Source organism: Anopheles gambiae, chromosome X (genome assembly GCF_943734735.2).
Source record: "Anopheles gambiae chromosome X, idAnoGambNW_F1_1, whole genome shotgun sequence".
Lineage (NCBI taxonomy): Eukaryota > Metazoa > Arthropoda > Insecta > Diptera > Culicidae > Anopheles > Anopheles gambiae.
Genome location: NC_064600.1, coordinates 15,983,853 through 16,009,959, shown reverse-complemented (window position 1 = coordinate 16,009,959; position 26,107 = coordinate 15,983,853). Strand labels below are relative to the sequence as shown.

The window sequence follows — 26,107 nt, the reverse complement described above, 5'->3', positions numbered from 1 at the left end:
CAGAGTAAACACACAAAGTCGCGTGCTGATTTCTGGAGGTTGCGCTGCCGTTTATCTAATGCAAATATTCCACTTCAAATCGGTACACAAACTTCACGAAAACCAACGGAGGGGACCCAGCTCAAGACCTCTGGGAGATATTCAGGAATATCTGTTGGTGGATTTTTCGTTTGTCTGTGGGTGTTGCGCTTGCCCTCGAGCCTTAACACAGGATGTGTCACGTACAAACGCGCACGTCCCGTATGCCATCCATCATTGCTTCAGTCGCACCACTTCGTCCGGGCGTTTGAAAGATGGTGAGGCACGAGGTACGCCATATTTCCATAATGTTAATCCCGAATGCAGTGCGCGCGCACACACACACACACGCAATAAGGAAAACGGCTTCCAGTTTGAGTCGGTGAGTCATACGCGCCACTTCGCCCGTTCCTTTGGCCCTTTCCTACCGACCTAAGAGCTGCATCCGGTAAAACTATTGCCATTGGACCTTTGTACATATATATTTAGATTCGTCGTGTTTTCCAGCGTCGTGTGTCGCATGCTCTGTGCATATGCGCCTAAATTTGCCCGCCGCCCGGCAACATGCATGCATCCAAACAACGCAACGACGTTGAAAATTGAAATGAGCAAACAAAACGACCCAAAAAGGAAGTCGAAATGAATTTAAAAAAAAAACGCACGAGGCGTTGCGCGCGCTCCCCCAAGGTCAAGAGCAACGACGGAGCAGCAGTCGTTACAGAATAAAAACCTTTATCGCTGTTGTGTGCCCTCTTAGCTATCGGGGCCCAGAACTCAACAGCAGAAGAGAGCACATACGCTGCCGGGGCTCTGTTCCAAATTTAAACCATTTCTTCAGGGAAACAGCAACACCGAACCGGCCGCGAAGAATGCACAAGCGCCTCTTCACCGTTCACTGCGGGCCGGGTGAAACCTAACGGTGATCGGTACGGTGAAAGAGAGGTGATCTTTGTCTTGACTGACACGCACACGCACAGTGAAAGCGGGGCGAGAGAGTGTGTAGCCTTGGCGCAAATGAACAACAACACACCGAAAAAAAACAGTCCAACGGGCTGGAAAAGTCGCGCATGCAACACGGTATGGTATCCTCAACACGCGAAGAGACAGCGTGAGGGTCTTAGGGCCGAGGGCATTCCCCCAACGCGCTTCCCTCCTCCGCAACAGCTATTTTCAGCGCGAGTGATCGCAATCTTTCGCGCAATCATTCCCATCTCTTTGTGTTGCGCACTGCCGCAACATCGGTTTTTCGCGATCTCGAGACGCACATGTGTTTCACACCCCTCCCTCGTGCTGCCCGACACCCACCATCATCCGCTATCGCGGTACTTCATATTTTCGCTTCCACTTCGATCTTCCACTACAAAACGGACTACACTACTGCCCAGGCGGTGTTTTCCTTTTTCCCCAGTTTACTCTCCCCCCTTAGCTCGTGGATCATCTCTCTTAACGACTTTCTTTTTCTTCTGTTTTTTTCCTTCTTCTCCTGTGTGTGTGTGTGCTCTTTACTAACTGGCGTTGCACTTTTTTTTCATTGTGCCGGTACTTTTCTCCACTTTATGTGCAAATCGGGCCTAAAGTGAGTGAGTTTGTTTATGGTAGCGTTCACAATCAAGATGCAGACGCAGGGTCATGTAGGGAGTAAAAAACATGTATGTGTACAGTAAACATCAATATAGCTGTTTTTTTTTAATTTCCTCCAATAAGCAAACGCTTCAGAAATCTGAGCACAAACATAGAAGCAAAACTAACATATTGAAGTTCGAAAAAAAAAACATTTTAAATAACACAAATGTTTGGTAAAGAGGCGAACAACCAGTGCGCAATGACTGTAGCCCGACCATTGGCTCACCAACAATCTGATTACGCCTTACGAAGCTGGAAGATTGGGAGCAAGATTCGCAAAAGCATTCAACACAAAAAGAAGGAAGCCCAAAGGAAGGAACCCAAGCAAAACGAAGGCACAATAAACAAATTCGAGCGAGTAAAGTAATAGCAACAACAACCAACAAAAAAACAAAAACACCAAACAATCCAGAGAAAGAAAGAACAACGTTTGCGGCTAATTGACTCTCCATACACCCGGGGGCCGGACTAATGAACACCTCATTACGGGCAGCACCTTTCCAGGAGCAGGACAGAGGAACAGGAAGGAAAACAAAGGAGAGGAGAAAGGCCTGCGCGCTAAACAACAATGCGCACTCTGTTCATTGTGGGCTTCCCTGCTGCCCTCATCATGTGCAATCGGCGCAACCCCTTCTTTTTGCTGAGCTAGATCTGCGCCCCGCGATCAATATTTGCACCATTCTCTCCTACCAGGGTTGAAGATAACTACACACATACACACGCATTCATCAAAAATCTGCTTTTACAATGAGGTGAAATGTGGATTGTAATAAAAAAGCGCTTGCAAGCGCATATACTGTTTGTTTCCTTCTTTTTTCCGCTGCTTATGGCTCTTGACACTCGGTTGCCAATTAATCTACGACCTTACTGAACCAATGCGAGGAGGGGTGGCAGATCAGGGAAAGGGGTGGAAGAGTTTTGGGGTGAAAAAGATGATGTACCACACTGCACCGTTACAGGCACTACCCCTCCCCTCCCTCTTTGTATACGGCTTTAAGCCCTGAAGGATTTTTATTTTTTACTGCTGCCTTCGATTATCATCTTTGTCAGTTTATAAGCTGTTGTTTTTCTACTTTTAGTTTTTGTTTTTTTTTTGCTAATGAAATGTTACAATTCCGTTTTTTACAGCACCTTGCGTTCCACCTGTTGTTTTACTATCAGTTTTCTTCCAAATTATTGCTGCGCAGTAAAACATCGCATTGGTGCAATACTACAAATTTGGTCCTTCGAGCCGGATCAACACTTCTTTTTGGCGATGTTTTTGCTTTTTTACAACCCCAAGCATTAGGGATGTTTTTTTTTTGTTTTCTGCTGTCTCTATGCTTCTTCCCGCACTCATTAATCCACCACCTTATCCTCCCCGTTTCCTACCCGCCTGCTAATCTCTATCTCCTTCTCCGTTCGTCATCAATCATTAGAGCCACATTTTTTTCATCGGTCATTCCAAGAGGAAAAGAAGACGGGGAGAAGACAGCGAGCGCAAATGGCCTCGTTTTTCTCTATTGCTTTTACTGTTGTAAAACTCCTCTTCTTCTTTTCTTCTCCTTTCCCGTTTTTATTTCGGCCGGTGTGATTATTTATTTACACTTAATTTTCCACTCGCCGGACTCAATATATATACGGACCGTGGTGCACCGTTGCCTAATTAGATGTAACTGTAACCGAAAGAGCGCGAGAGAGAGAGAGAGACATACAGAGGGAGAAAGGCTTTCGCTTTGGGGCATAAAGGCTAGAGGCAGCACAGCTGAAAGAAATGGACAGAGCGCAGCAGTAAGCAACGAACCCTCCAAACTGAGTGCAAGAAAAAAACAGCACGTACACTAACTGCACGCGAAGAAAAATAGGAAAATCCCTGCCAATTCGCCGGCTGCTCCCGTTCTTCCCTTTTCGTCATATAGCCCCGCAGGCTGTGTGTGTGTGTGTGTGTTTGTTGCAAACGGGGCCGAAACGGGATTTATTTGCAAAACGGTATCGAACAAACAGTGACCGAAAAATCGTATACCACACACCCATCCCACCCCTTTCCCCCAATCACGCACAAACACACACAAAAAGAAATAGGCATTTGAATTACATTTTGTGATTTCCTTTCCCTCTGCATACCGTTCAAATTTCCATCCATATTGCCGTTAAAATGGTGAATAAAATATGATGCCTGTTGGTGCCAGGTGGCAACGGGGGGGAAGGTGGGCAGGAAGGAAGCTAAAAACTGCACCATTTCTTTCACCACTTCCGCTTCAGAAATCATGCGGAAGGAGGTGGAGAGATACGGTTATTATAATTTTCTACACTGTATTTGCGTGTGTGTGTGTGTGTGTGTGTGTGTGTGTGTGTGTGTGTGTGTGTGTGTGTGTTCTACACGTTCCCAACCCAGGGAAAGGGTTAAATTGGCCACCGCACGCATTAGAAAGGAATGATTTCCTCCGCATCGGAATCTGTAAAATTGCATTACCTTTTGTGTCTGATTTGTGTTGCAGCAAAAAAAAACACAAAAGCGCGCTTCCGATTGAGAATGGCAACGAGAGAGCCGCATAACATTTCCGGACCAAAGCTCGGCACTACTCGGGGAAGCAGCCAAAAAGAAAACAAACGCCGACTTGCTTTATTGCATTCATCGGCCGTTAACGTGCCTAATGAGATGCAAGCCCGCTGTATGGGATAGTTCACAAGGTAAAGCGCATTCCACTCCAGCTGCATCATCTTCGTGCCTTTTTTTCTCATTGCGAAGGCTGGCACTCTGCTGCCGGCACTCGTCATTCGAAATGTAATAAAAGTGTAAAAATAGAATGAGTCATGGCTAGCGGAAACATAAATGTGCCCGGGCAGTCGAGCGGGCGAGCCTAGCGGGAAGTACTGCGGGAACAGCACAGATGACTCAAAACCCTCCTGAGCGTGTGTGTGTGTGAGCTAAAAGTGCAAATCGAGCTCGCCTCTCAACGTGTGCTCGGGGTTTTACGGCCCGCAAAAACCCTTACAACCCCGAAGCCCCTGTTTTGCCCCTTGATGAGTGATGGCACTGGATGGAAAAATGGAAAGAAAATAAAAACATTCACACACATACTCCCTCGATATGTTTCTCCCAGGTCGTTCCGCGTTCCAGGGAAAAATAAAACCAACCCCAACACACAACACATGCTCGGCAGACACACACTCATCTACCCGAGAATGCAACAGTCGCTACTGCTGCTGCCTAGGGAACATCATACAGCCATGGGTGCAAGGGCGTGAAAACCCCTCATTCCATCATCTGTGCAGCACATTGTTATGTCCTCCCTGGGCATACGGTAACCAAAGGGATCAACATCCCACGTATCGAAGAGTGTGTAGCCTTTGTATGCATTTTCCAGACTCGCACACTTCACAAAACATTGGTGCGCACGAGGCAGTGCGAGCAGGAGCATCAAAGAGAAACCCCCTACAAAACAGGGAGCATTGCGCAGTGGAAGTTTCCGCTGCCAGAGACCGAAGGCAAACACAGACTCTGCGCAGTTTGGGAAAAGCCGGTCCCTAAAGGTAGACAAATAAATATGACTGTTTCCTCGTGCTATTTCAGCGTTTCCTGTTGCAGATGATATCCTCAACTGAAATCCTCCTGAAATTCATGTGCTACATGTAATTCTAATCAAAAGTTCAGAGAAATAATGTACAATGCTATGGGGAGGGAAACTGCTATACGCGTTTCTCAGTCTCTGGAAACTATTCGGAAAAAGTCATTTTTCGAAACAACAGGATGACTTGCCCATTACTCAGACGTTGCTAGGATACAGTGGTGCCAAGGAGCCCGCAGGACGTGTTGACATGGCAATACACTTTCCCTTTCTCGTTTTATTGCTCTCGACGCGGTCGCTTCCTACACGACTGCGCAGTGAAGAACGAACACTTCGAGCTAGGAAACAGAGAGGTTGATGTACCTCCCTGTATCGATAGTTTTTTTCCCCTGTGCTATACCACACCCAGATGACAGCAGCTCCGAGCAAAACAGAAATCCTTAAAGGGCGTTGGTCCAGGTTTTCTTGAGGTTAGCGCCGCGCCGCAAAAGAGACTTCTTCAGCCTTCCAACTGAACAACAAAAAACTACCGGCAAATGGAACAGAAGGTACTATCAGAATCTTCCAGTTCCCCACCAGAGGTAATTCCCTAAAAATATACACCACACAACAATCAATAATGCATAAAGAGTTCAATAGCCGCGGTTCAATATTTCTCTCGCAACATCGTTCTAGGGAAGGAATCTTTTTTTCCTTTCTTTTTCTTCTGATGGATCTTCTCGCCCACGCACTATAAATCAGCCCGCTGGGTAAAGAAGGCGGCAGAGATCGAACGGGAGGAGTGGTTTGTTTTGTTTTCTTCTTTATTTATAGCCATCGTGGATCGCTCGCCGATGGATTTAACCCCGTGTTTAAGAAGCGAAAGAACTCCGTTGGAGCCAAAGCCTCTATAAACTATTCAAACAACAACAACAATCTAACCCCGTGTCGGAGCGATAGCAGGAGCGATTGATGCCCTGGAAGAGTCGAGGAGCTCGGGTCATTCGATTAATCGCTCCAGAGGGTCGTTTACCTATACACTCGGTTGCGTTTTCATCTTCTCCCAGCAGCTCACTCACACACTATCTGGGGCGTCAACCCAACATTACGATCTTCAACTGTCAGTATCAATCTTTATGTTATGTTTTTGTTACAACCCGGGTTTGTTGAAGGGCATGGACTTTCAATTAGTTGCAGAGTGACATCTTGGAAATTGAATTTAATGTCCAGTTAATTGTTTTCGGCAACTATCCAGTTTAAAGAAGAAGCATTGTGGTACATCGATGCTCCATAAAGGATCAATGTCTAGAGAAAATATATTTCCAATGTAGATGAACAAAAAGCTGCCTAGCGTACTCTTCTTAGTCTGGTTCATGTAGTTTCTATCCCAGGAATCGAGAAGTAAAAGTCCCCCAGCGCCAGCAAGTACCGTTTTTCTCTGGAGTGACGTTGGAGATGCCAGAGATCGTAGATGACGGATCTCGCACCGTCATTCATCAAAGCGCTGGAGCTAGGCAGAGGAATTGAGCCAAAGAGAGAGAGAGAGAGAGAGAGAGAGAGAGAGAGAGAGAGAGAGAGAGAGAGAGCTCGACGGCACACGCAATCGTACGCGCCGCACCAGAGGTACGCAGAGAAACTAACTGTACCTGTAGCGCAATTGCCCAGAGCCGGTGGTGTTTGTGTTACGCTTCTGCGATTACGCTTCAGACCACCACTTCGCCATCATCATATGCCCATGAAACGAGATGCACTCCACCGCTCGCCGAGCCCCTACACTCTGTTTCTGCTTCTTCTGCCCTGGGGATCAGATCATTGGCCGATCCACATTGCAGACGGCTCGCTTCTTTCCTCCACTTCATTCCACCACTGTTCAAGCCACATCGGCCGGCTTCTTGCAGAGCAAGTTGACCATGACCGTGAGGAGCAGAGCGAGCGAAAAGGAAGGCTGGCAGACGCGTGCGGAGGAGGCAGTGCGCGTTTTGTACCGCGACGTCTCGAAAGCCCATTGTTGTGCGCTACCTCCAAAACACGTTGATTATTATCGCACGCAATGGAAGCAAAAAGCACCCCGCCCCCTTCGGCTGGGCAGAGCACTCAACCCAAGCCGCTAAACGTGACGTGCGGTTAAGCACACACAATTGGTTGACACAATGCAGCGCGTTGCACTAACGAGGTAGTGGTTAGCGATAGTAGGTGATTCAAGATTCAAGATGTGCAATCTGCATGCCAAATTGCACTCCAGCCCCTAGCTCCTCCAGGCACCCCACCCTCGTTGCGCTGTTTTATTAACTCCTTGTGCACAAGGGATTTCACACAACCTTTCTTATTTAGGAATAGACGACGAACGCGCAGAGAGTGCGAAAGGGAGAAACCGAGCGAGAGATTCTTACAGACCATGCCATCGCCATGTTAGCTTGCCTCACAATACGACAAGAGCAAGTCGCAAGGCCCAGATTTCCCTCCCGGGTTTACAACAAATATAACACAACAGACGGAGTCCCTCCCCCCACCAGCCTCTACCTTTTACCAAACACGCGCTCAAGTAAGCTTTTTCTCAAAATGCACTCACACACACAATATGCCCCCGCCCCATCCAGCGTGTCTGGGTGCATTGGTGCTGCACATGTGCATTGCGTGCATGCCTTTAATAATCCCCCGCACCTACTCTCTCCTGAGGGGTAGGGTCTAAGGCGGGGCTTTTTGAGGAATAAGGGCAAAAGGAAAGGTGTAGGAAATTGGTCCGCCTGGGACTGACGAACGCTCAAGATAGTTAAGTAGCACCCTCTCACGGCCTCCCATGCGCAGCCACTTAATCAAGGGCCTAATATAACACACTGCGTGGAGCTGCTGCGTGGAGGAGCAGGCCTATTTGTGGCGAGGAGGGAGAAAATTGAAAGAAAAACATGAATAAAGCACCCATCCATCGCCCTGGCTCCAGGTGAAAATCTCATCCAAAGTCCACACGCGCCTTCCCGGGCCGCGCGAGACGCGTTCAAAAAATCCATCATCACCATCAGCGGCGAAGGCCCAGCTTTCCAATATCCAAGTCCGAACCTCACCCCCCCCCCCCCAACCCCCTCTTCCCTAAAGCTGTAGGCTCTCCCCTTGCGTTTGCGTGTTGAGATAAGCGAAAGATGCTATCGATTGCACTGATTGTGGACTGGCGAGTTTTGCTCTGCTCAAGTTGTAAGTGGGGTTAGGCTGCATTACACCACACCACACGCGGATCGGATAATTATGGCAGCGCACGGCCCTGCAGAGTTCGCATGATATCATACACCCGGATCCAGGGCGTTGTGTCATTCCATTCCACGTTTCGAGATGCCACACAGCAGCTCCCGCGCATTCTCGAAGTTGTTGCAGTTGTGCTCCCAAAGCACTTTACGTTCCGGGCGAGCTCTGCTATCCATCACGAGTTGGGCCTGTAGTCCGGCCGCGTTTGGACACACCAGACTGATGGAAACTTACAGCCATAAAATAGGTCGCTCCAGAAGCCGGAGGACCGGTGTGACACCTGGTTCCAGCAACTCGTTTGGTATGAGCGTTCAGGTGCGACACATTGCCAATAACTCTGGAAGCGCACAGAAACAACAAACCGTTCAAAGATACAAGAAGACATTAGAGGAGCTGGACCTGTTCTACCATCCACTTCTCTGAAATCGTAACGATCCGTAACCAATAGCAGCAATCTTCTATTTCCCAAGTACATTACTTACTCTCCCTTCTTCTCTATCTTTCTCTTTCTATCCCTGTCTCTGCTTCCAAGATCTCCCAATAGCAACAACAGAAACGCACATGTCGATCGACGACTCTCTACAGCGCGCGTGTGCCGCACCGCACGAACCGGATATGCGCTCACTTGCTCCGGATTGGAAAATACATATTAATTCGCAGCAATCAACACGGGAGAGAATGGGCGCAAGAAGCAGCAACAGAAAGGCATGGGATAGTTTATGGAGCCTCTCGTCTGAACGCACCGCCGCAAAGCCGCACCGGCAATATCACCGTTTTTTTTTTTTTTTTTTTCGGGTGCCCCCCAACATGACCACAATTTTTTTTGTTACAAACCAACCGAGCGGACATAAAATAGATAGTGTAAAGCATGTGAGTGTGTGTGTCTGTGCATTAATAATCTGTCTCAAGATCAATATAAATCCCCATTTTCTATAGCGTTGGGAGAATAATGGGGGAGAGCGGTTAAAAAGACACCGGTAAGACAGCCGAAGCAAACCGGAACAACCGGAGCTGAAAGCCCGAATCACACTCCGTCAGCAACATCGTCAGGGGGGAATTGGATATCCGACAATAAAACTAAAAAGTTGGAAAGAAAACCCAAACCTTCAAAGTCGATGACATCTCAGGCGAACTTTGTAAAGCGCAACGACTGCTGCTGCCAGAGAGGGGGGACGAATTTTTGGAAAGTCATGTCTGCGGATCTCCCGGGTTTCGGAGTGGATTTCCTCTTCAAACTGTGCGCAGAACAACAAAAACAACAAAAAACTGTCAAGCACACACCGAACCTCCAAACATTTCCAAGTGTACATGTCAGACGTTCCCCTGCGGCTACCCAGCATGTTCGTGCAATATGGGTGCATTAAATGTTTTTTTTTTTCTTTTGCTTTCCATTCGACTTCCTTTTACACTGACCAAACATTAGGCCCAAATGGAGCTGCGTAGGATAATCGGTTTTCGCGCTGGCTTTCAAAATTTACCGAGAACTCCTCTCGTTCGGGCGTCCGTGGAACGGAGAAACCGGGAACGATAGAAATTCGAAACGCATATTGAAGTTATTACTACATCGCCGCGCATGCATTTCCCAAGGTTCCGGCGGGGCGCAGGATCTGTGACCCTCAGTTCTTCAAGGTCCAACAGATCTCGAGGCATTGCGGGAAGATATGCGGAGGAAAACCGAAACATCACATCAGGCTCTCTCTCTCTCTCTCTCTCTCTCTCTCTCTCTCTCTCTCTCTCTCTCTCTCTCTATCTCTCTCTCTATCTATCTCTCTCTATCCATTTTACTTCACCGATGTCTAACGAGTTCTCAGCGCATTTTTTTTTTGGGAGTCAGCCGCGGAAGAAGCCGGATAATTGGGCAACCGAACACCATTGGGCAGGCAGGCACTGCTCAGCGCCATCAACAGGCGTGGCAGCTACAATTCCCGAATGTACCGGTCCGGCGGAGTGAAAGACCCCGGACAAGAGCGAACAGTGAAAAAAATACCACCACCAGCACCAACCGTGCATAATTATCCTTTTCGTGCCAGGTGGTATGTTGGGGGCATCGTACAGGAATTCCGTTGCATTAGAGCGCTCGAAGCAACCAGAATCCCGCCTGCCATTAAGGCTACTCGGACAGCTCAAGGCGAGTGTGGATGTGAGTTTGAATCGTGTGTTAGCACCATAGAGAGCGAGGACTTTGGAGCATGAAGATGTTTGGTCCATTGTTTTTCGACTCAACAGAACAGTGGCGATAGATTCCAGGCTACATGTCGACCTGACTTCCTGCTTTCAGTCACTGTCACCTGCTCAGGAAAGTGGCAGCGTCGCTGCCTGTCTCGAAAGTGTCTACAAAGCAAAATGCTTCCAGAAATTTGAACCGCAACAAACAGCAAATGATTTCGACTTCACCGGTCAAAGTGTGACATCGTCCAAACACCTGTCTTCATCTGATCGGCTATTCGCCCCCACTGTTGCGGATCTTTTCATGGCTGTCCAATAACAAAGGCTGTTGAAAATTGAGATAACATCGAATTCAATTAACCTCTCCTGCCCCATTTCTTCAGGATATCGCCTTCCGGCTGTCAACTTCTTCGCAGTCGAACCAGTGTCCGGAGTCAAACGGAACCGTATGTCGTTCGGGCAATCCCGCCACCGACACCAATGCGCGGCTAATGGTTCGTGAAACCGTTTTCCTTTGCCGCTCAGTTTCCGCGCATTAGTTCGCCGGGGGGGGCTTAAATCCCTGGCAAGGGTAGGCGATGGGCGGGCTAATGTTTCCGCCGCGCCTGCTGCTGCCTCCGATGGTGTGACGTACATCGAAGAGCACATTTTTTGCACATTCTTTTCCATAACCCTTTCCATATTCTTCGAGCAAAACTAATTGGCGTAAGAAGGCCCACACAGCACCGCAGAGAGGTTGTTTGAGGTTTATTTGTTTTTTTTTTTTTTTTTTGATCCGCGGGCTCTTTCTTGATGCAAATATTGTTCTAGAACCGAGCCACATATGCTACTGCCGGGCCTTATTATCCACAGCCTCCGTTTGTTGTACTTCACCGGTAAGGGGGAACGGGGACGGAGAAGACTCTTTAATGAGCATGGGCCGAACGCGCGCGCGCGCTCTCTCAGGCTACATAGAAAAAACATGTTTCGCTTATCGGCCTGCGCCACTGCTGGCGCATTTGTTTGTCCGAGCATTTTTTTTTTTACCTTGCTTGGCTTTGTTATGTTTCTTTTTGCTGTTGCTTTCGCTGCCCTCGTTTGCAACCGTTTTTTTTTGTCTACACGCTTCTCTGGGAGAGTTCGACGGAAAGATTCGTATTGCTGGTACAACATCAAAGAAAAAAGGGCAACACACCAAACGGAGCTCAAAAGTGGAAAAGTAAAAGAAAAAATAGCGGCGCTTCTACCGAGAAGCAGCCAGGCAGCATGTTTTGAGTGAGTTTTTTCTTTCTTTCTTTTCTATAAACCCTTATTATTATTTTGTTTCTGCTTCCTACGGTAACCACCGACCAGGATATGCAAGATAAATCCCCTGCAGCGAAACAAATACCATATGCAGGGGGGGTAGGGAAGGCATGGAAACCGTTGGATGGATTTAGACTGAAATCCATGGCCACGTGTTTTTGGAGCACGTGGTGCAACACACAATCAATAAAAAGTCGAAACAAATAACATGACATTCGCAGATAAATGTTGTTGCAAAAAAAATGCAAGTATTCACAATAAAAAAAAAACAAAAAATCACTCTCAACAAACGAACGATCGCAATCTTCCGGTTTTCTGAAAGCACAAAAAAAAAGGAAGACAAGTTTGCGAACGTGATAATGGAAAGGTATGCGAAAAACCACAGAAGCGTGTGCTTGAGCTGCGGTAAAGAATAATTAGCGAGCGAATGGCATGCGAGCAACAGCAAGAAAGGAGCGAACAAAGCTCATCCGCAAGAAGAAAACGGCAGCACAGTTGAACGCATCAAACGACTCGCAGAATCAAAGGACGGGATGAGTCAGCCGGCATGAACGGCAAACAAGCAAAAAAGGCAGTTGCATTGACATCGGCTCATTCACGTCGAGCGGTAAGAGCGACAGAGCAGTTCGTCGCTCACGCCACTCAATACCGACGTTGGACCGTGGTGACGGGGCGAGCTTTGCATTGCGTGCACATTCGCCAGTACACAATCGCCACTCACTATGCAACACCGCTCACACAGGTGAAAGATATTGCATTTTGATTTATTATTATTATTATTTTGTGCTTAAAATGCAAACGCACACCTCAATGAGATGCCTTTCCTGTTTGAAAAGAGATTAGAAAAACACACACACACACACACACACACAACGGTGCGTTTATGCCTTCTCTTGGGAGTGTAGCAGCGAATGACTGAGATCAGTCCCCCCTGGAGGCTTCACTTCTTTCGGGCCTTTTTTCGCTTAATTTGGCAGTTTAGAATCGAACGCGCGGGTTAGGCAGCGAAACCTTCCAAGCATTGCCGATTATTGCTCTTTTTCGCAAATTGCACAAGCGTATACATGTGTGTGTGATGGTGTATGAGTTTTGGGAAAATTCACTTCCTCCTGGGGTTGATTTTAGCACAGGCGGCAGAGGGGCGTATGTTCTTGCTTCACTTTCTTTCTTTATATTCCTTTTTCTATTTTTTTTCCTTTTTTTGGTTGAACATCCTTCCGTTTCGAACCTCAAAGTCCATTTCCATTCTTTACGCTGCTGCTGCTGCTGCTGCTCCGCCGTTACGCTTTAATGCCGCACGGATGCGCAAAGGCCCAGCAGCAGCACCGAGCCCGCGCGGGAGGAAACGCGAAGCACACACACACACACACACACACACACACAAAGAAAAGGTTCGTTGCACGCGCTGCTGCTTCCCTTTGCGCAGTGACGGTGGTGCGATACCCGCCCTTCCATTCGTTTCCACCTTTGCAGACACACCTTTCGGAAGAATTTTCAAGTTCGGTGTGTATGCCAAAACCATTCCCGGGGGCCTTTCCCTTTGTTCGGTTAATCAAATCACCCGTATTCCGTGGTTCGGCAAGGGCAAGGGCCGAACGGCGCAATGCACGGACCAACGAACAGGGAAATAAGCTACTCGAAACGGTCCAGAGACTTATGATTTATTCCTTTTTGTTTCCCTGTATTTTTTTTTCACGCTACCGCCTAGGGTGTGTGCTAGGACATCACCGGTCCGGGAATGACGTGTCCGGGGAGAGGTATTTTATGTTTTGGCTGGACAACATTGAAATACACCATACAGGGGGGGGGGGGGGGGGAATATGATATGCCAGCGTATTCAAACGTGGTAACTTTTTTGGGCCACAGAAAAGACTTAAAATGTGTTGTGGAACGCCAAAATAAACGTTTATTGGAAAAAAAATTGTGTAGGGACAAAAATTCAACCCATTCAAAGCAACAAAAATTCAATTTGACCCCATGCAAAGGGTGTCTGGAAATGTCCTGGCCATCAGTACCTGAGCTGAGGCTCAATTTACATTTCCACTTCCGCAGAATTGTTTTCCAAAAGTTTCTCAAAATGTTTCCCGAAACAACGACCGCCGTAACGATCGGCAAAAAGAGATAAAAAAAAACCCCATAAAGCGGATCCAGGATAACACACACTCACCTTTCCCTTTCACCGTTAGACACACAAACACACACATACATAAATACTGACAGACGCACAAAAACGGGCAAGCGCTTACGCACTGAGAAAATGTCCCTGCCCAACAAACATGCGCAGACAGAATGAAGCCATCACAGGACGAGGGCAACGAGACAAGCAAAAAAAAAGCATTGCCATTTTTGCACCGGTACAACACACCGGCCGGTCTCGGCGACCCGTCTGCATTGTTTTGCGAACGAAGGAAATTGGAATTATAGCAATATTTTCGTGTGTCTGTTTTCCCCTTTTTTTTAACAATCATTACAAACTATTGCCTACCGCTGAAGGACGCTGCTGCTGGTGCCGCTGGGAGTGCGCGTGTGTTGGTGGGCTGTCGTGAGTTGTTGGTGGACGTGGAGTAGTGCGTAGAGCGGGCACAGGAAGTTGCTAGTAGTCTGGAGGGAGGCTGCGGTGCCTGGCGATTGCAACGCTTTTCTCACACACGGTCTGAAACGGTATCTTGTGTGCACTTGTTTTCTTTCGATGGCTTGCGCGAGGATTGAGGGCAGATTGAGTTGGTTTGAGATTTACCGAGAGGACACCACTGCGAGCAAAGAAAGGGGATGGTTGCGGTTAAACTTTGGTTTTGATTTGTTTTTCTTTTTCCTATGACGACACTTTCGCGGCAACACGAGACACTAACTACCCGCAACAACAAGAACAACAACAACAAAAAACCGGGGATATTCACTGTTTCGCTGGCGCTGGCGAGAGTTTGTTTCACCTGGACGACGACCGCACGACGCCTTGAGGTTTTGATATTGGGTTTGATTGAATTTCACCACACCGGGTCCCGTTCGCTGCAGCAGGGACCAAAACAGACACGACAGAGGGGCGGATGGGTAGGATGGGGATGGGGTTGAGATCTGGCAACAGCACACCGAGCGAGGGTTGGCACACGGGGGGAAAACGAGTGGCCGTTTGGCGTTTGCTTCGACTCGAAAGGCTGCACACGGAGAAAGGAGCTGACCGGAGCGTACCACTTGGCTGACGGAGCACAAATGAAGTTGGTCGGCGAGCCGCTTACACAGTTATTAGTAACGGGGCGCATCGGCCGACACGCACCACACCACCACTACACCGCGGGCTTGTCGCACGCGCACACCAACACACGCGAAACCACCCGCAACGCGCGGTGCAGCAGAGAGAGTGAGAGAGACCGACAAAACGTGAGAAAGAGCGAGCGAGAGAAAGAAAGCGCAAGCGAGCGAGAGAGAGAGAGAGAGTCGCTTGGCATTCTCCCGAAATTGAACGCAACCGGCAGCAGCAACGCGTTGCGGAGGATGCTGTGCGGCGCGGCAGGCAGCCGGGAAGCCTGGAAAACGTACCGTGAGCCGCAAGAAATGGAAATCCCTTTTTGGGAAGGGAAGGTGTGCAGGTTTGCAGCCCAGTGCTGTCTTCTCTGCAAACCGGAGAAAAGCGCGACAGAGATGGAACGACCCTGGACACCGCCCGACAGCTTCCCCGGTGGAAGAGGGGCAAGCGTTTTGCTGCAAATGCTCCAACCAACCGCGCGCGGTGAGCAATGTGAATGTGAGCGTTTCCTCTCACCGATCGGATTGATTCGTTAATGCAGGGTTAGTTTCTACGTTGATTTGGTTTCCTTGTTCCCTTTTTGCCCAATAGATTTAAGCTGTCCTTTAGGAAAATCACTGTTATGTTGAGCTATTATTGATGCATTTAGCTCACATCAGTGCGGTTGTGCGGTTTGCAGCAAAAGCAATAGTTTATGTGTATCTTTATGACTAACTTAACAATTATTTAATCAAAAGCTTCGACGAAAATAAAACTCTTCGACGAATGATAAACTCGTTGCCGCTAAGTTTAGGCTCTAGGACATCTATTTTTGACAGTTCGCATCAATTTTTGACTCTCACGCACCTATTTTTGTCTCTAAGTAAAAAAAGTGTCTTGAGTTTTCATGATAGATTTTAAAAGCCCGATTGATTTGATTTAACCTTGACAACAGTTATTTGACATTACTAAAACACTCTTCAAAATTTTGTTTTTAGATAATACAGGCGGTCCCCGAGATATACGGTTAATGGGGACCGAAAACGGCCGCAAAATACCGCGTAATTCGAATCTCACTCATTTTCGTGTAATTTTGGAAGTAAGGGATGGTTTTAGCCCCTAACCATATTTCTGTACATGTTTTTTTTTTAGTTTTTTAGAATGTTTTCAACTCATTTCTTCATACTTCTTCCCTGGCCATGACGCTTTTAAATTTTTAAATGATTGCTATAACGTACAAGAATCAGTTAAAAAGGTGTCTGGCCACTAGAAGGTCATGCTGCCAAAAAAATAAATAAAAATAAATAAATAAATATTTTCTATAGGTCAGTTCACCACCGGAGGCATTCTTAGCATGTGTGCTAAAAACCGACTTATAGTGTAAATTTGTCTATAATTTTAAATAATCGCGTCCACATGCATTGAAGTACATTGGCATTCATTGTAGAAGTAGTTATCATCATGATAACTACAGTGTTTTACCATATGGCGCTCTAAATATTATTAAAACACGAATTTAATGCTGTCATTTAATACTACGAGGACCGACATTCTGAATGAAGTGTTCAGACCTTAAAACAAATTTTCAATTAAAAAATTGTTGTGCGTATGTGGATTTGAACATTTTTCCGACATTTTGTCCGAAATATGAAACATGAAGGGAAAACCGTCTGGAATATGAATCAAAATATTCCTGTATTTTCATGAGTTTTTACAATGTTTCGAGTAAAATTATCGGAAATCTTTTTTTTTTTTTCAATTTGGAAGTTTTGCTCCAGTAAAGTGAGTTATAGAGAGGCTTGACCGGAAAAAAATGAATCAGTAAGAAAATATTAAATGCCAAAAATGCCTTCAATATCCGCAGTTCTATGCGAAACGGTACATTTTACAGCCATTGTTTACACCTGAAAATACGTCCCAACTTTTTTAAAACGATTAAAATTTCCAAGATTGGCATCAACAAGTAATATTTCAAATTCTTTCATTGCAATGTTTCACTACTTAACTTAAATCTAACCTTTTTCTGAACAAACAGGTACAGATATTACGTTAAATTTTGTAAAAAAAAAGCGATTAACTTACATTTTTACAGCTTTAGAGGCAAAAATGGATGCGCACTGTCAATAGTTTGTGCTTTAGAAACAAAGATAGTTGAGTTAAGGCCAGCATTTAGTTGCAACGACTGTATAAAAAGGAAATTAAGCTGGCTATCGAATATAATAGTGCCAAAAGCCAACGTGCTAATCTCATAAAAGAAAACATTAGAAAAGCGGATTTCAAAATCCATCGACCATACCGGACATTACAGCTATGTGTCAACCATGCCAGGGAAAGGAAAATAACAGATCTTGTGTTTGTGCGCATTTCCTCGTCCATCTCGTCCAACACAGGCACAAGCAAGCGTAAAGACAGGGCATCTTTTTTTTATTTTATTGGCTCCCCAGTGTTGGCGAGGTCTATGAGCAGCTCGGATTGAGGGTGAGCTGTGCGGTTGGGACTGCCCGGAAGGTGTGATTAAAAAAAATAATCAGCTGCAATCACCCACCAGCACTCGCTCAACCGCGACACGGAAGTCGGATGCGGCAAGATCGATTGATTCGATACAGGATCTCCCGCACTTCCCTCCCCAAACGGAGGAGAGAGAGATAGCTGTACGGGTGAACGAAACCGCGAAGGTGAACTGAGCATTCGAAAGATGTTGCGAATAGATGAAAAAGAAGGCAAAAGAGAGCGAATGAGTTTGACTTGCGATAGTATGGCGGTGGAAATTTTGGGGAAAAACTGTTCAACCTTCTCCTTCCTGTGCGCGTGCCGAACGGAAAATGCAAATGCATCGTGCTTGCCTTGCAGCGCTTGACCAGAGTGAAACGAAAAGGGTTACCATTTGAAAGCTCATGAAATTTTATGGCTCTTCGATACTATTCCGATAAATTCGGAGAAACGTCACCCGTACATGGTGGAAAGCGTTCCCTTCATCCGCCCTCCCCCATCGGCGTACTCTTTTGGAGCTACGTTCGGCAGATGGTAAATCATTTTTCACCATTTTATTTGTTGCTTTGTTTTCTAGGGCAAAAACGCAAACTTTTAGCTCCGGCAGGCACACGGGCACACATTGCGTTTTACTACTTTTTTTTCATCATCAGTAGTATAGTGATCACATGAAACCGCAATGGGTGTCTCTAGCGAGGGAACTCGCTTTCACGCCTCGGCTAAACAAGATACGGTTTGAGGGGGTATACGGAGTTCGGGGTCGAAAAAGGGAAGCGTCAAAATTGCGATCGTCAAGCACGCCAGCACCACCGCCCGTAACGGGTGATAAAACCTACTCGTCCATTTAGCCAACCGACTCCGGGCTTTCGGGTCCGTGTGCTGCCCACATTCCAGGGCATTGTTTTCCGGAGCGCAACGAAACGCCTTGATAAATCATCCTCACGGTTGTGGAACGTGCGCGAGCGGGGCCTTTTGCTGAAACGACCGAACGTCCGGCCCGGGAAGAAGCAGTAAAAGCAGAAGCATCAATCGGCATTAGCCATACGAACAGAACGACACACGTACACACCGGTGCAATGTGGAACCAAAATCGACCGTCTGACGATGGCCACTGGATGTGGTTTGCCCCGGGAAGTGGAGAAAGAATGAAAGAGAGAGGCCTGGTACACTACTGTATGTTTTGATTAGATGTCTTTCTTTTGGTCCTTTTTCCCGTTATTATCAACTGCTGGCAGCATCCCCTGCCCCACGATGCACAACCATTATCATACATTGACAACTGTAGTCAGTGTTGTACCGTGGGGTAAATAACTTTTAACCTGGAGTTATTTTTTGAGTTTTCATTATCGTTTTTATCTGCAATTTTCTACATATTCAATTATTAAAAGCAAATACGTTTTATTCGAATTGAAGGCTCTAAGGATTTTATGAATTCTTAGAAAGCATGTCTCGTTAATAAGTTGAAAGCACAATTAATCAAAGCGTTGTGCCCTGTACATTTGTACCATAGATCTAGCAGATCCAACTACACAGCTAATTTGATAAAAAATAGACTCGAACGAGTTTATACACTACATGGCCTTGAAAAAGGGAATTGACAACTGTGCCAAAGATCTTGAAGCAAGTTTGACTTGATGCAGAACAAAACCGCGTTACAGATTATCTACTGCTCGAGCATGGAAATTGACGTGTTTGTCGTGCAATTACGGTTCAAGCAAGGGACTTTTCTCTTACTGCTGTAATAGATGATATTTCACTAGTCAAGGGGTGTCGCTGCAACCTTTTTGATCTGCGGGCCACATTAAAAAATCCCATGCCATCCATTATATCTTCCATCCATTATATATTAACATGTCCACTTTTACTTCAAATTTCCTTCGGATACCGTTCTATAGTAGGCATGGCATATGCACCAATTACATTCAACAGGCAAGAACCGACATTAGCACCATTGAGAAAAAATCAAGTTATCCAAAAGAAAAAAAATTACCGAGTAAATAACCCGTGGATTTTTTCCCGAAATTTAAAATACCCGATTTGGTACATCCCTGACTGTAATCATAAAGCCTGTACGGGGTACGATGCGGCTGGTGCTTTCTCAACCATTTTGATTGTTTTGATTTTTCCGTTGACAGGCATCTACCTTCTCCCCTCGTTCTCTCTTTCTCTTCCTCCAGCTTCAATAAAGCTGTGAGGTAAATTCGTGCAAAGTTGCTAATTTTATATTGTTTCTTTCTTTTTTATTGCCCTCCACCACACGCCCCTGGAGTGGGAGCGGAATGGGGCACATGTCCGGGGCGTCGAGTTGATTTAGCTTCATTTCAAAGCCGTATTTTGAGCTGATGAGTGATTTCCCTGTTGTTATTACTGTTGTATTGCTTTTGTTTATTGCTTTCTTTTCTTTTTTTATTTCACACTTTCTTACCTTGATGGCGCTATCTTTTGCCCAATTGTTCCTTCATTTGCTTACCGAGTTGGGCATTTGAGATGTTATCTGTTTTGTCTTTTTTTCTCTTTATTACCTTACTCTTTCCCTCTTATATGTTATGCTCAATTAAAAACAATTTCTCCCACTTTCCGCTATGTCGGTCTGTTTCATCAAACTGCATTGTTGCTTTTGGGTGTTCTACTGCTCATTATCATGACGGAGTAATTGTTACGTGTTAGCTCAATTGCATCCCTTATCCTGTCGCACGCAAACTGCCCGTCCACATTACTCGATAAGAGCCTTTGTCCATCAATCATGCTCATGGTTCGAGCTGCAACCTGAAAAAGAAAGATTCAGAGAACGACGGGCATACCGGGAAGCGTCATATAATGAGCATTTGATTGCATAAAGACTTCGAAGAAGTGCAGTATGATATGCACTGCTTTGGGGGGGAATATCTAGAAATTGCTAGGTCTCCGTTCCCCCGTCAGTGCCGGAGGACGGTGCTAAAATGAATGTTTAATTAAGATAGCTAGTGTGCCGGTCGGAATGATTATTATCGCGTTTTAAGTGCACTGCAAGGAGAGTCGTTTGAGTGACAGTTTACGGGGATTTTTGACGTGTAATCTTCACTGGGAACCACGGATTTGACCTTATTTTTTTTTGTTACACACACATCATGTAATGTTTAAAATGTCACAGTCAGCCACATGCAATCAACTAGCGAAGGTTCCGATCCCATACGTCCAACCGTCTCTGCATCGTAAATATGCTCCAATACAGCTCCAAGAAAACGGAAGCGATCCGATTCAATTTGGAACGTCGCCAACTTCCTCACGTTCAAGCTGGTTCGTTCGGAACCATGCGTAGGTGTCATGCTACCCGGTCTTGCCACAGACCATACAGCACCATTTTAACCGAGGTCACTTACATAAATTGCACTCGTTTAGACCTCAGGCTGCCACAGGCAGAGGTTTTGTTTGGTGACTGTTTTTTTCTTATGCTGTTGGAAGTTTTCATTTGCTTCTTGCTCCATTCGCTTTTCGGCACGTCCCTGGTCTCGTCTTACCAGGCATCAGATCGGGCATCAGACAGCCCAAGCAGACGGGTACGCTTCTCGCATCAATTAGTAATTTCCTCGCGCAAAACTGACACTTCCCAGCCAAGTAACAAAAAAAAACCAAGATCCCCCCTTTCAACAGATCACTAGCGGCACACGTTGTACAAGGCTACCCTTGTGCATTTTGACAGCAGAAACGTTTGCTTACTTCCTCTGGTTTATGTTGTTGTCGCTGTTCTGTTTCGCGGTCTGATTTGCATATCGGGAGGAAGACGCGCTGATGAGAATAGAGTCAGCCCTAGCTGTGCACCGGGCAACCGAAGCAGGAATAAGAAAGAGTATTGCGAACGCAATGCCACATGTGTCACCGTCCCGATTCCGGAACGACAGTGACGTTGAAAAATGTTGCTCATAATCATGTGCATATGTGTATGTTTGTTGTCTTTTATCCCATTTTCATTCCCCTGACCACCGTCACAATCGAAATGCTACCTAGACAAGTTTGAAAACTTCAAAACTTAAATTTTATCGTCAGCTCTAAACTTTCCGAATATTTTCCCATCATTGGAGCAAGTTCCCCAAAAGTCATTCTCCTGGATCTTAGTCAGCAAGACAGCTCCAAACATTCCAATAATGTTTGAACGTTATTGAAGCAAGTCCCTCAAAGATCACTAACCCAAAAACCATTCTTTTGGATCTCAGCCAACAAGACATCTCAAAATATTCCAAAAACGATTGCCCGTCATCGCAGCAAGTCCCCCAGGGTTCACTCCACCAAAAACCATTCTCCTGGATCTTAGTCAGCAAGACATCTCCAAATATTCCAAAAACGTTTGCCCATCATTGGAGCAACGCCCCAGTAGAAGATCCCCTTGCCGTGTTATCATCGCAATCATTGAAGGAGCAAGCGCTAGCACGAGCGCTCCAGCACACACAATCAAACGCTGGAGCGTACAGAACGGCTCTCCCACACTGATAGTGCTCCCACACTAGCAGGCGCTATAAAGCAGCGCTAGATTAGGGCGAGCAGATTTAGTACGCTTCGTCACGCGCCACCAGACACCTTGCAGCCTGGATGGCCGCATGCCCGGTGACAGTCTAGTGCGGGTGCGTCAAGCAGGTGCAAGCAAGTAGTGTGTCGGTAGTGACAGAGAATGTACTGCCTGCTAGCGCTCGTTTACATCATCGCGTCGTGCGTTTGGCCAGTGCAGACGGAGCCCGAACCCTCGGAGGTGCTGCTAGAGTCGCTGTCCTCGCCTGCCCCCGGCAGCTGGCAGTGCAGCCGGCCCGGCCGGTTCCCCAATCCGGACGATCCGAGCTGCCGCACCTATCTGACCTGCATCCCAGACGGCGACCCCAGTCGGGGTCCGTTCACGCTGCGCCAGGATGAGTGTGGCCCGAGCGCACTGTTCAGCGGGCGATACCAGCGCTGCATCACCGGCACCGACTGTGCCGCGCTGGAGGATTTCTACGCGATCGAGCACGAGTGCTACGAGTGCGGCAAGTTCGTCCTGCCCGGCACGACCGACTGCCGGCAGTTTGTAAATTGCCTCAAAACGAAGGACCCGGGCGTGTACGTGCCAATCCGGCAGAGCTGTCCGGCCGGGAAGCTGTTCTCGGGCGAGGCGCACGCGTGCCTGCCGGAGGAGGAGTACGAGTGCGATGCGGCGCACGGGACGACAACGCCCCGCCCGGTGACGGACGTGTCAGTGCCGGCGGCCCAGGTAGCGGATGCGACATTCGGCGGTGGTGGTGGTGGCGGCCACCTGTCAGACTTTGTGTGCTTGAGTGAGGGTCGCTTTCCGGACGAATCGGTACCGCACTGCCGCGGGTACCGGTGGTGCACGAGCGAGGGAACGGAACGGTCGATCGGTCGGCTAGTGTCGCGCAACTTCCTGTGCGACTCCGGGCAGGTGTTCTCCGAGACGGAGAAGCGCTGCGTACCGCCGGACAGCTACCAGTGTCCGGACGATGACGTCGGTGTGGAGCGGTTCCGGTGCGTGACCGTGGGGCGGTTCGCGGACCGCAGCGCAGCGGGGTGCGAGCGATACTTTCACTGTCAGCAGACGGCAACCGGTACGCTGAGGGCGACGCTAGCCCAGTGTCCACCGGGGACGGTGTTTTCCTGGCTAACGACGCGCTGCGTACCGGGCGCCGAGTACGTGTGTCCGGTTGCGGCGATCGGGACGGATCTGGCGGCGGCTCTCGCCGGAGAAGAAACGGTGGCGGTGGTGTTACCCGCTCGGAAGCCGCCGGAGCAAGCGGGCGAACTGGAACCGGCGAATGGGAGGAGCAGATCTCACCGTAGCCGCTGCACCAGCTCGGGCCGGTTTGCAAACGATGCCGATGCGCACTGCCGTACGTACTTTATCTGCACCAGGGATGCGAGGGGCGCCTGGGCCCGGGTGCTTGTGCGGTGCCCCGCTGGGACAGTGTTTTCCCGCACCGCTGCCCGGTGCGTCGGTAGTGAGACGGTACCGGCGACGTTCTGTACGCAGGCAGAGCCGTCTACAGTTCGTCCGCGGCTGGCAGTGGACGGCGGGTCCCGAGTTGCTGCCGCTGCTGTTGAAGTTGCTGCTCCGGAGGACGACAGTGACGAGGAGCTGGAGTGTAGCGAGCCGGACCGATTGCTGCCCAATCCAACCGACCGTACCTGCCGGACGTACTTTGGCTGTCGATGGGACACCACTGAGTCGGAGCAAGCTAGTCGCCGGTTGCGCTTGCAACTTCTACAGTGTCCTCAGGGCATGGTGTTCTCCACTGGAGCAGCTCGCTGTATGCTCTACGCACCCTCCCGAACCGAGCTAGAGCATCCAGTGGCGGACGATATGTTCGACGATGGCTCTTCCGGCGCCTACGCTTCACAGTGTGGTGAACCCGATCCCGGCTCAGGAGAGCCTGACGACCCATCCGTAGACATCGGACATCTCTGGACATCGGGCACAAGCACAACGACCACCTTCCATCCCGTTCCAACTACTGCAGCGCAACAATCAACCGGCAAACCCACCATCTCAACATTGGCCCCAACAGACACGCCGGTGCGAATAACGCCACAGGACGGACCGGGCGAAGATGAGGGCGGTAGCTTCAGCTACTCCGGACCCGTGCCTGAGTATCCGTGCACGGCGACCGGCCGCTTCGCCGACATCAACTCGGTCGACTGCCGGTCGTACTTCCTGTGCAAGGTGCAGCAGCCGGCAGGTTCGTTCGTTTCGGTGCACCTGACCTGCCCGGAGGGGATGGTGTTTTCGCGCAACGTCAACAAGTGCATCGTGTCCAACCGACACGTCTGCTAGCACGCGAGCACGGTGTAAGGATAGGTCGTTTGTGTTTTATGTTGTTGTTACCGCCAGCAACCGCCCAGGCAGGCTGCTCCGGCCGATGATTGGAATAAATTGTCTCGAGCAAACCCTAACCCTGCGCCGTTTAAAACTGTTTAGTAGTAAGTGCTGGAGTGCTGCTGCTGCTCACTTCCTACCAGTGGGGTCGGCATCACGTGGCCTGACGCTAACGCGCATCAATCAATTTTAATGAGATGATTCAGCGTGGCGTTACGTAACGACTGCCGTGCACTGCAATCGGTTCAAGTTGTCCCACGAGCCGGATAGCGCTGCCGCAGCCACGGATAGAAGATCGATGCGATGAAGATGCTCCGAAACAAACAAACCAACAGGAAAAAAAACGACACAAATCGCCATAGAACCCAACTCCATACAGTGGGAAGATATGGACCTCCGCTAGGCCGTACGTGCGTGCTGCACCGGTGCTTTATCTAAATATTTATAAAGTGGCTTGATTAGAACCTGGCAAAAACAGCGCCGGAAAGGTTTTGGAGGTGAGCAGGGGCAACGAAAAGGAAAGGTTAACGGCAGCGTGAAGCAATCAGGTGCAGGCAAGCGCAACCGACACTACGGGCCTACGGGTTATTATTGGCCATCCCGCGGCCTATCCCGCTGTGCCGGTGCAGCTCGCTTCCCCCAAATGCTGGCTGGCGCTGGACGGTTGGTTTGTTTTTTTTTCCTCCTCTCGGTGGTCGTAAAATTGAATCAAATTGTGAAGCAAACCACGGCCTCGACGACTGCTCGACGGCCACTGTGCGCTATCACTTTTTGAACCCTGTCGACAGAGGTGAATTTGTTGTGGCAGAAGCGGATCTATGTATCCCTGGACGAATTGTAACGAATCGCAGAATTTTTGGCTAATCCATTCCCTACTGACAAGGCTCCCTCGAATATGAAAGGGACGAAAATTAGTTTGAACATGTTTCATCTTACGTTACATGTACAGAGTCTCAACGGCAGAATTTCCCGTTAATCAGACAATCTATTAATTGAGTCCTATGGTTAAGGCCAAATCTCAGGATAGTATGTTTTTTTTTCGGCTGGCTGTAGAAACAAAAACTAAGAGAAATCATTTATTTCCATTCAAAGGATGCAAAGTAAATATTTACGCTTACTTGCAAAAATAAATCTACGACCTTGAAAGCTGCATTTCGTAGATTATCCGGAATTTTCGCCAACGTGGACGAAGACATGCGCGCAGGCATGTTTTTAAGACCTACCTCGATTTTTATCAATTCCTCCCTGGGTTTTGTGATAAAATTGTTGGAGTAACTCTCTTGCATCATATTGGTCTAGAAAACATCGATGGGACACAGCTGGGGGATGTTGAATCGATTCCTCCTCAAATGGTCGCATTCAGATTTTTTCGCTGCGAAGTCAGTGGACGCTATTTCTGCTTCCTGATATGTTTGTTCATGTTTCCCAGGTACTTTTTCACTGTTTTTGTCAGTTGCATCGACCTCCCGGCCAAGCTAACGTAGCAGTCTAACCACATGTCCCTCGACATCTTCAATTTCAGCTTGCATTGGAACCTCTAGTCGCTCAGAGGGACGTCCACAAACTGCCGCACGGAGTCCGTTTTAGTCGCTACCGGGTCCCGTTCTTTCATCACGCACGCTCCTGAACAAAGTTGCTTTACTTTTTTGGTCATCACAGTTAGAGTTTGACTGATAGAGGTGTCAAATTTTGTTTACTGACTCATGGTATACTATT

General features: G+C 47.9%; 1 protein-coding gene across 1 annotated transcript in view; it reads right to left on the bottom strand.

The window, feature by feature from the left end:
- Positions 1-15,080, bottom strand: part of LOC11175704 (protein singed) — a 21,346-nt gene extending 6,266 nt beyond the window's left edge. Inside the window, exon 1 of the mRNA XM_003437073.2 lies at positions 14,338-15,080. The gene's annotated coding sequence lies outside the window, so the exon portion shown is untranslated. The remainder of the gene's footprint in view (positions 1-14,337) is intronic.
- Positions 15,081-26,107: the final 11,027 nt, after the last annotated feature.